Source organism: Mandrillus leucophaeus, unplaced genomic scaffold (genome assembly GCF_000951045.1).
Source record: "Mandrillus leucophaeus isolate KB7577 unplaced genomic scaffold, Mleu.le_1.0 Scaffold554, whole genome shotgun sequence".
Lineage (NCBI taxonomy): Eukaryota > Metazoa > Chordata > Mammalia > Primates > Cercopithecidae > Mandrillus > Mandrillus leucophaeus.
The window spans coordinates 1651648-1662493 of NW_012105964.1; the positions used below are offsets into that span (position 1 = coordinate 1651648).

The 10846-nt window shown below is 33.0% G+C and overlaps 1 long non-coding RNA gene across 1 annotated transcript; it reads left to right on the forward strand.

Annotated features, from left to right (window-relative positions):
* Window positions 1-3133: 3133 nt before the first annotated feature.
* LOC105552396 lies at window positions 3134-6653 on the forward strand. The gene is made up of 3 exons (XR_001008000.1): window positions 3134-3289; window positions 5867-5965; window positions 6059-6653. It is a non-coding gene; the product is annotated as an uncharacterized LOC105552396 (long non-coding RNA).
* Window positions 6654-10846: the final 4193 nt, after the last annotated feature.

The following is a 10846-nucleotide window of genomic DNA, read 5'->3' on the forward strand; positions in this document are numbered from 1 at the left end:
ACTTTAATGATGGGCTCTGTGTATGTGTTGAGGTACGCCTTTAATACCCAGTCGGGGAGTTGACAACTGCCTTACCCTTTGCTTTGCATTTTGAGCCTCAAAGTTAGCCAGAGGTGAAAGCTTAGGGCCTTTTCAGGTCTTTCCTAAGCATACCCACAGCCACGAGGTCATGCCCATAGCTGAACATATGCATGTAGCTTTCTAGATTCTTAACGATATGTGAAACTTTTGAAACCCCTGTTGACATCTCATTCCCTGGATTCTCCTTTTAAGCTTTTTATTTAGCCTGTTGTTCACTCTATTACCTAGGCAGCTGTGATGTTAAACAATTGCCTCTAACTGTTTTCAACAAATGTCCTGGGAGTGGGTACTTTTCACACAGAGTAAGTGCTGAATCTGATCAAATAAAGACAGCTTTGCAGGTGAGGTCTTTGGGAGAACCACCAGACAGGTTAAATAATTACTGTTCTCCAAAACTGAGACTTTGAAAGAGTTCTGTTCCACTCTGTCTCCTCTGGTGGCTGCTAGGCTGCTAGTTTTCGTTAAGATTTTGGAGCATTGGTTTTCAAGGCTACTACAAAGCTGGAGATGGGGGAGATGAGAATAGGCCAGATTAAAACATCACAAAACTTGCTGTTCCTACCAAGATTCCAGCTCCCCAATTGCTGTAAGTCCTTGATTAATTTCCAGAATTCTTAAAAATTGGTTCAAAAATTTTAGACAGATTTCTTGGTGCTCTTATGAAGGAAAGATATTTTGGAGGCTCCCACTCCTCTGTTTTGCAGATGTCACTTTCTTTTATTTGTTTATATTCTTATTTATAGGTTATTCTAATGTTACTGGTAATTAAATACACTGTATTATCTATATATGCATATATTATAAGACTAGAGTATAGTTAAGATCATTTTATTTCTTATTACTCTTTTAGGTATTGCCATAAGTAAACCTTTGTTCAGAGTGTAAACTAAGCTACCTTATACTGCATTTATTATTACATCCACCTACCCAGTCAGCCAGCCATGAAGCAAAGATCCATTGAGCATCTACCATGGTCAGGTCTATATGCTATAATTCCAGACACTGGTAGTGAAAAATATTTAGAAAGTGAAGAATTCTTAAGTATTTTAAAGAAAAACCAAATATTTAAATTTTTTGGCTCACATAGCTCTGAAAAATCTAATGTCACCTTGAGAGTAAGGGATTTGAGAGCTAAACATTTAAGATAGTATGTAAAGTAAAAAAGTAGAAAATGTTCCTAATTAGTATGTTCTAAGAGAAAGATTAGAAAACGGTCAAATATAGGCCCTTGGGTTTATGAGCTCAAAGTCTATGAAACCAGTCTATTAATGAATAAAATATCTTTTCCTGATTAAATATTATAAAACTTTTATTTTTTAAAAAATTTAGTGATGGTATAACCAAGGAAATGAGATTCTAGGTTGAATTTTTTTCTGAAGTCTGAGAAATTCATGTCAATTAAATTAGTTTTTTTCCCTTCTTCTTTCCATAGAAAAGTAAGGAAAATAAATGATGAATTATAAACTAATCCCTCCTCAAACTCCAAATTGACAGCAATAGTGTTAATAATAGTCAATTTCATGTCAAGAGGAAAGCTTAATATAATTGAAATGGAAATGAGTGTTTAAAATGTAGAAACCTTTTCATATGTTTTAAGCAAATTATTTATTTTAGTATGAATGTTTGTGCTCTTTGTGGGGAACACACTGTTTGTTTTGAATGTCATTTTTTTCTGTAGGATAATTAGTGTTCATCTGAACTTACTGAATTAACATTTTTTATATTTAAATGAGATCAATGAACATTTTTATTTCTTCTCTTTCTTTTGGCCTCAGTTAACCTTTAACATATTATTATTTAATATTGAAAAAAATAGCCAACTTTGCCAGGTAAGCAAGGGATTTTGTTGCATAAACAATACAGTTTTTCTGCTTACCTGATATAGCCAGACATGTTTTTCAATATTAAATAATATATTAAGAGAGAGACTGAGGAGAGAAATGACAACTTGACATAAATGATATAAATGTGCCAGATTCTTGGCTGCACACTCTAATCTATAGGTACATTATTTGAGGTAGCAAGTCAAATGTTCTTGCCTGTGAGAGTGGGAGGATTCTGAATTCATATAATAGCAAGGAGTTCAGTGTCACCGAAGTTATCACTGCAAATGGAAGAGTAGAGAAATAAGGCTTTTTAGGTGTCTAAACAAGGAGTTCAGATTTTTATTGTCTAGGAGATGAAGAACTATTGGTGGATTTTTGAGCAGTGATGGAACATGGTCATTTGCAGGGAAATAACATTCTTGGAACTCTGGAGATAAATTTGATCAGGCAAGACCTGCCTTTAGAGGTCTTAATCTTATGCCAATTTTTTTTGGGAAGATGCTCACAGGGTCACTCTGCAAAACTTTTCCAGCCAGATCCCCAAATTAAAGTTATTCCAGTGAGAATATAGAGAATAGTCTAGGTCAGTTACATAAACCAGTTTGGACTTTGAAAAATGAAATGTCCTATTTTTATACATTGCTAATAAAAACAACAAGCTTATGACTGCTTTCTAAAAATTCTAGGTAACATCGAAACTTCTGTATTGTTTTAGTTTCTAGTATATTAACAGTTTTTGTTTTTAGAATAGTTCAAAGAAAGGGGCACCATTTCATTTTATATTTTCCATCTGTAAAGTAATAAAGAACTGTCTACATTTCATATAGACTTTGATTTCATCTTTATGCAACTCCCATGAGCAGGTATTATTATCCCTATTTTAAAACTAAAGAAGCTGATTCCCAGGTTAAGCAACTTGGTTTTCATTACAGAAAGAGCTGGAATTTGAACCCAAGTCTCTCCAACATCAAAATCCTTTCTTTCTAATATATCATCCTTCTCCTTGATAGCACTTGTATAGGTGGAATGTTGTTCTTCCTCTGTACACCTTCTTTAAAGAACATTTTCTTCATGTTATCTAAAGGTATGGTACAAATTAAAAACCTGTGAATCTCTGCATTAGGATAATTCAGCTTACCTAATTGTTTAGGTCACGTAGCCCCTTGTTTCCTCCGTAATAATAGAATAAAGAAGAGCCAGAGGAGCTCTGCTTTCCAATGACTTACATCACTCTGCAGACAATTGGCAGCCAGGAGACGGGCAGCTGCCACACTCTTCAGATTTCTCTCTATTTAAAGTTCAAAGAGAAGCTGGATAACAAAAGAAAGAGGTAAGCGTGGCCTGACCTAGCCACTGACCAACAGGAATAATGGCTGAAAAAGGTAAGATTTAAGGCATTGGATTCTCTTGGCAAAATAAAAAAAGCTTCTTGACTTTGGTTTAGTTATGTTTCTTGGTGTTTCCCAGTTACTCTAAAAAATATGGCTTCTATGCTAAATGACCATTAACCATATATGTTAGTGTGGCTGCAAAAATGCATTAATTATGTAATTTGTGGATCAGACCTATAGGTTATGAAAATTTTAAAATGACCAACAAAGCAAAAGAGCTTAATTTTGTTTATGCTTATTTTGAAAGGTGAGTTAAAAATCAGCTCTGATTTCAATTCTGAGCCAGAATTGAAGACAGTTAAGTTCTGTGTCAGATCTGCTAGTAAATGGCTATGTGAGTTTGGAGAAGTCCCTATACCTCTCTAAGTCTGTTTTCTGACAGTAAAATGAGAATACTGGACTCAGTCGTCTGTTGCACATCTAACATTTTTGTTCCACGTCTAACTTTTTTCTTGTTTTTAAACATTTTTTGTATTTATATTTTATAGTTATATAAAATAATTGATTCCAATTTGTCAAAATAGGTTGAATATATACTATATCTAAGAAATAGCTTTTAAATATTTACAGGGATTTTTGCTTTGAATCTTGACAATGACCTTCTGAAATATGCATATCATCATCGTGCCCATTTTATAGATAAGAAAACGGAGACACAGCAGTTTAGTAAGTTGTTCATGATCACTAAAGAGTGGTGGCACCAGGTGTTTAACCTGGACAGTCTTTTCCAGAGTGCAATGTCTTCAAGAATAGTTCCAGCTGTAACTACTTTGACATGCTCAAAACTGGACAAGAGAGAAGCATTTTACAATTACACTTCATATTTAAAAAGATGTTTTGTTCTTATTTGTGCTAGTAATGTAAGTGACATATGCAAAGTATGTTGTGCTCTTACATATTTCTGTTTCCAAACAATTCCACAGGTGTTAGTAAAGTTGAAAATATTAGTGCTAAAAAAACACTAATGGAATGTATACTTTGAGTGTTAAAATGCACAGTTAGTGCAACTGTTACTATTTTACAAGGAAAATAAATAATGAGATACTGACTTTCAAGGCTTTGTGATATGTAAATTTTTTAAAATATGCACATATAAAATATAAATGCACAATTAAAGGGTTAATATTAATTTTCAAGTTCTTTGAAATTGAGAAAAATACAAAGCCACATACATAGACAGTTCAAAAAAATTACTGCTATGTACTTCCATTGTGGTGGTACCTTAATTCATAAAAAGGCTTTCGTCCAAATGAGAGTAAAGGACATCTCATGTTGTTTGCTTTATCCTTAAGCAATACCACATGTCAAGTAAAGAGAACAGTTTTCCATTTAGTGCTTAATGCCTTATACAAGGTCACAGTGAGATGGAGAAACAAGAAAAGCACGTTGAATTTTGTCAGTTAAGAGAGACTCTAGCATTCTTGGAAAAATAGAAGTATTAAAATTCATTTCAACTTCAGAAAGTTTGCTTTTATAAGAGTGTCTTCTAATTTTAAATGTGTCTCATCTCCTGATGATTTTATTTTAATAGCATTTTAAAAAATTTCACTTTTTAAAGTGATGGAAATTGTAATAGGAGTATAATTGCTAAGAATATGTATTCTCTCTTTTAACTAATGGCATAAGATCTAACTGTGTTTTGCAGTTAAGAATATATCTGAGTGCTTAACACAGGGACATTAATTCTATAGAATGTTTTTCTGTGATCTTTCTAAATCTTTTTGTGTGATGCATGTGTGGATTTCTGTGTGTGTACATGTGTATCTTTGCTTGAAAGAACAAGAATTAAATGCAGTGAATACTTGTAAAAAGATACTTGTATAAATTGCTTTTTACAGGTAAGAGTACAAATAGGAGGCACAGGAGGAATCATGTATAACAAACGCCATTTATATGTGTGTTGGATTATTACTGCCCATTGATTCAGGTTCAGTGCTGGTTGTTATAATGAATAATTTTTAAACAATAGAAATTCTTTTCTGTAGTCAAGAATGGTTATATAATGTATGATACTTTCCTTTTCCCTGTGATATTTAAAATTACATTCGGCTGTGGAGGCCAAGAACAATTCTCAACACCTTTCCCTGTGTTATAATTATTTACTTCAGTGGAAATTGTCTCAGAGTTGTATTAGATTGTTTTTTATTTAAATAGCTGCTGTATGTGTTATTGCACAAATGCATGGATGTGTTCTGTATACACTAAACACACACGGTGGTTAGACTTTACAAAGCTTTGCACATATGTTATGTCATTTGACCTGCAAAACTATTCCAGGAAGTAGATAGCACAAGTTTCATTACTGATATTTTACCAGTAGGAAAGTTCAAACTCAGAATTGCCCAAGGTCACATAACAGTAAAAGAACCGTGGTTTAATTCAAAATACCCAGGATTTATGACAGTCTCATGTATTCTCTGTAGAAAAGAAAAAATAATTATGTATGGGTATAACTAGAGAGTGTGTGCTTTTTTTCTTAATGTTACCAGATTCCTTTTATGCTCTTGACTCAGAAAATTCAATACTAAAAAGACCAATATAATCCGTTTTCTACTGTTTATTTTAAAGCAGGATCTACATTTTCACACCTTCTGGTTCCTATTCTTCTCCTGATTGGCTGGATTGTGGGCTGCATTATAATGATTTATGTTGTCTTCTCTTAGAAAGGTAAGGGTTTTAATAATTGAATGTTTATTTATAGTCTAAATTACTCCAGAAACAGTTTTTTCTATTTTACTAATGGAATGTTTTGTCATTCAGGCAAGAAGATATCACATTGACATCATTTAGAAGAATTAAGAAAACTATGAACATGACTGATTATTAAATGTCTCATGTTAAACAATGAAATGTTTGACATCACTTTAGAAACTTGGATTATAAACTGTACTTCGGTGTGCATAAGAATTTCTTCAGGACAATAAGAAATTATGAGTGAATTTATATTCTGAGTGAGAAAAATGTTTAGCTATGATGAAAAATGCATGTCATTAAAAAAGTTTGATAAATTTAATCACATTACAAAAAATTCTCCCCCCTACCCTCTGGAAAAAACTAGAGAGAAAGTTGGCTAAGGCTGTGCACGGTGGTTCATGCCTGTAATCCCAGCACTTTGTGAGGATCCCTTGAGCCCAGGAATTGGAGACCTGCCTAAGCGAGAGAGACAGACTCCATCTCTACGAAAAAAAAAATATATATATATGGGCCAGAGATAAAAACAGACAATTCATAGAACATATACTGTAAAAGTACACTTACTTAACCTCTTGTTCGCAAAAAGAGAAATGTAATTAAAACTACACTGAGGAATCATCGCTCACTTATCAGATGGGAAAAAAAATAAAGATGTTTGACAACATATGTGTTGGTAAGGCTGTGTGCAATTAGGCATTCTCATACATTGTCTTTGGGAATTCAAAATGCTATATTTTGGGGGATGTTTGGCGGTACATATCTATCAAAATTATATACGTATTTAATTTTTGACTCAGCGATCCCTCTTCTAGGAATATGGCAATTTCCACAGGTATATGAGGAAAAATAGAAAATGACTTATATACAAAGCTATTTATTCTGGCATACTCTGTTTAGCAAAAACCTGGAAATAAGCCAAATATCTTTTAAGAGGGGATTAACTGAACAAACTGTGGTATGTCTACATAATGTAGTACCTGTCTCTTATACACATCTAGATGTGTATAAGAGACAGCAATTCCACAGGTGTTAGTAAAGTTGAAAATATTAGTGCTAAAAAAACACTAATGGAATGTATACTTTGAGTGTTAAAATGCACAGTTAGTGCAACTGTTACTATTTTACAAGGAAAATAAATAATGAGATACTGACTTTCAAGGCTTTGTGATATGTAAATTTTTTAAAATATGCACATATAAAATATAAATGCACAATTAAAGGGTTAATATTAATTTTCAAGTTCTTTGAAATTGAGAAAAATACAAAGCCACATACATAGACAGTTCAAAAAAATTACTGCTATGTACTTCCATTGTGGTGGTACCTTAATTCATAAAAAGGCTTTCGTCCAAATGAGAGTAAAGGACATCTCATGTTGTTTGCTTTATCCTTAAGCAATACCACATGTCAAGTAAAGAGAACAGTTTTCCATTTAGTGCTTAATGCCTTATACAAGGTCACAGTGAGATGGAGAAACAAGAAAAGCACGTTGAATTTTGTCAGTTAAGAGAGACTCTAGCATTCTTGGAAAAATAGAAGTATTAAAATTCATTTCAATTTCAGAAAGTTTGCTTTTATAAGAGTGTCTTCTAATTTTAAATGTGTCTCATCTCCTGATGATTTTATTTTAATAGCATTTTAAAAAATTTCACTTTTTAAAGTGATGGAAATTGTAATAGGAGTATAATTGCTAAGAATATGTATTCTCTCTTTTAACTAATGGCATAAGATCTAACTGTGTTTTGCAGTTAAGAATATATCTGAGTGCTTAACACAGGGACATTAATTCTATAGAATGTTTTTCTGTGATCTTTCTAAATCTTTTTGTGTGATGCATGTGTGGATTTCTGTGTGTGTACATGTGTATCTTTGCTTGAAAGAACAAGAATTAAATGCAGTGAATACTTGTAAAAAGATACTTGTATAAATTGCTTTTTACAGGTAAGAGTACAAATAGGAGGCACAGGAGGAATCATGTATAACAAACGCCATTTATATGTGTGTTGGATTATTACTGCCCATTGATTCAGGTTCAGTGCTGGTTGTTATAATGAATAATTTTTAAACAATAGAAATTCTTTTCTGTAGTCAAGAATGGTTATATAATGTATGATACTTTCCTTTTCCCTGTGATATTTAAAATTACATTCGGCTGTGGAGGCCAAGAACAATTCTCAACACCTTTCCCTGTGTTATAATTATTTACTTCAGTGGAAATTGTCTCAGAGTTGTATTAGATTGTTTTTTATTTAAATAGCTGCTGTATGTGTTATTGCACAAATGCATGGATGTGTTCTGTATACACTAAACACACACGGTGGTTAGACTTTACAAAGCTTTGCACATATGTTATGTCATTTGACCTGCAAAACTATTCCAGGAAGTAGATAGCACAAGTTTCATTACTGATATTTTACCAGTAGGAAAGTTCAAACTCAGAATTGCCCAAGGTCACATAACAGTAAAAGAACCGTGGTTTAATTCAAAATACCCAGGATTTATGACAGTCTCATGTATTCTCTGTAGAAAAGAAAAAATAATTATGTATGGGTATAACTAGAGAGTGTGTGCTTTTTTTCTTAATGTTACCAGATTCCTTTTATGCTCTTGACTCAGAAAATTCAATACTAAAAAGACCAATATAATCCGTTTTCTACTGTTTATTTTAAAGCAGGATCTACATTTTCACACCTTCTGGTTCCTATTCTTCTCCTGATTGGCTGGATTGTGGGCTGCATTATAATGATTTATGTTGTCTTCTCTTAGAAAGGTAAGGGTTTTAATAATTGAATGTTTATTTATAGTCTAAATTACTCCAGAAACAGTTTTTTCTATTTTACTAATGGAATGTTTTGTCATTCAGGCAAGAAGATATCACATTGACATCATTTAGAAGAATTAAGAAAACTATGAACATGACTGATTATTAAATGTCTCATGTTAAACAATGAAATGTTTGACATCACTTTAGAAACTTGGATTATAAACTGTACTTCGGTGTGCATAAGAATTTCTTCAGGACAATAAGAAATTATGAGTGAATTTATATTCTGAGTGAGAAAAATGTTTAGCTATGATGAAAAATGCATGTCATTAAAAAAGTTTGATAAATTTAATCACATTACAAAAAATTCTCCCCCCTACCCTCTGGAAAAAACTAGAGAGAAAGTTGGCTAAGGCTGTGCACGGTGGTTCATGCCTGTAATCCCAGCACTTTGTGAGGATCCCTTGAGCCCAGGAATTGGAGACCTGCCTAAGCGAGAGAGACAGACTCCATCTCTACGAAAAAAAAAATATATATATATGGGCCAGAGATAAAAACAGACAATTCATAGAACATATACTGTAAAAGTACACTTACTTAACCTCTTGTTCGCAAAAAGAGAAATGTAATTAAAACTACACTGAGGAATCATCGCTCACTTATCAGATGGGAAAAAAAATAAAGATGTTTGACAACATATGTGTTGGTAAGGCTGTGTGCAATTAGGCATTCTCATACATTGTCTTTGGGAATTCAAAATGCTATATTTTGGGGGATGTTTGGCGGTACATATCTATCAAAATTATATACGTATTTAATTTTTGACTCAGCGATCCCTCTTCTAGGAATATGGCAATTTCCACAGGTATATGAGGAAAAATAGAAAATGACTTATATACAAAGCTATTTATTCTGGCATACTCTGTTTAGCAAAAACCTGGAAATAAGCCAAATATCTTTTAAGAGGGGATTAACTGAACAAACTGTGGTATGTCTACATAATGTAGTACTTATGCAGTTGTAAAAAGGAATGAAAAGGATTTTTAGATACTGGTATGATGAGATCTCCAGGACAAAGTGTTAAGTGAAGAATCCAGCTATAGGACAATGTGTGCTACCTTTTATATGAGAGAAGAAGGGGCTATACCAATGTGTACATATATTTGTTGAAATTAAAATATTGTGAGGAGAAACAAATGGAGGCTAGATATCTCTGAATATGTCTTGTTTTATAGTTTTTATTTTTGGAATCATATAGCTATTTTATAAGTTAAAAAGAAAAAAATTATTTCTCAAAATTTAAAACAAACTAAAGCAGATCTGATAGTATATCAAGTTGTGGCATAACCACACAGAGAAAAGACATCTTTCATGCAAAGACATCTTTCATGCATCTTTATAACATAGCATATTTGACTGTACACCTCTTATGGGGTAAAAATCTTAACCACATTCAGTAGTCTTTTTGTTCATGGTAATATTGATATGGTTTGAAATTAATATCATCAGCATAAAACTCAAGTAAATAATTGGTGATATTAAATCTGAATTGCAAATATCAGTATAAACTAATTATTTTTCTTCTTCTAAAACAAAAAGTCTATTCAAACTCTGTCCACTGGAAAAAGCCTGGGAGGAAGGATTCCAGTCTGTAAGTCCAGTCTCCACTCAAAGGAGGCAGGGATCCCTACCCTAGCCTAGGGCAGAAAATGTACAATGTAATCTGCAATTTCATACCGAATGGATTAGTCTGATTATACCTGAACCCACTGATTAATTTAACATCACCAAAAATATTACAACTCAACATTGTGTTCCTTCTGATAGGAGATGGTAGAAAGTAGAGTGCCACCTATGAAGTATTCTTGGCAAAACAAGTGAACCTGAAGCAGAACAAGTTTCTGGATCTATCTAAGGCTACTCTAAACAAAATCATGAAGATATATTCTGCCAAGTCCAAAGTGTGGAAAATTATAAAGGACACATAATCCAGTTTTTCCAACAAATAACTAGCATTAAAAAGTGAGGTGGCTCACGCCTGTAATCCCAACACTTTGGGAGGCCGAGGCAGGTGGATCACCTGAGACCAT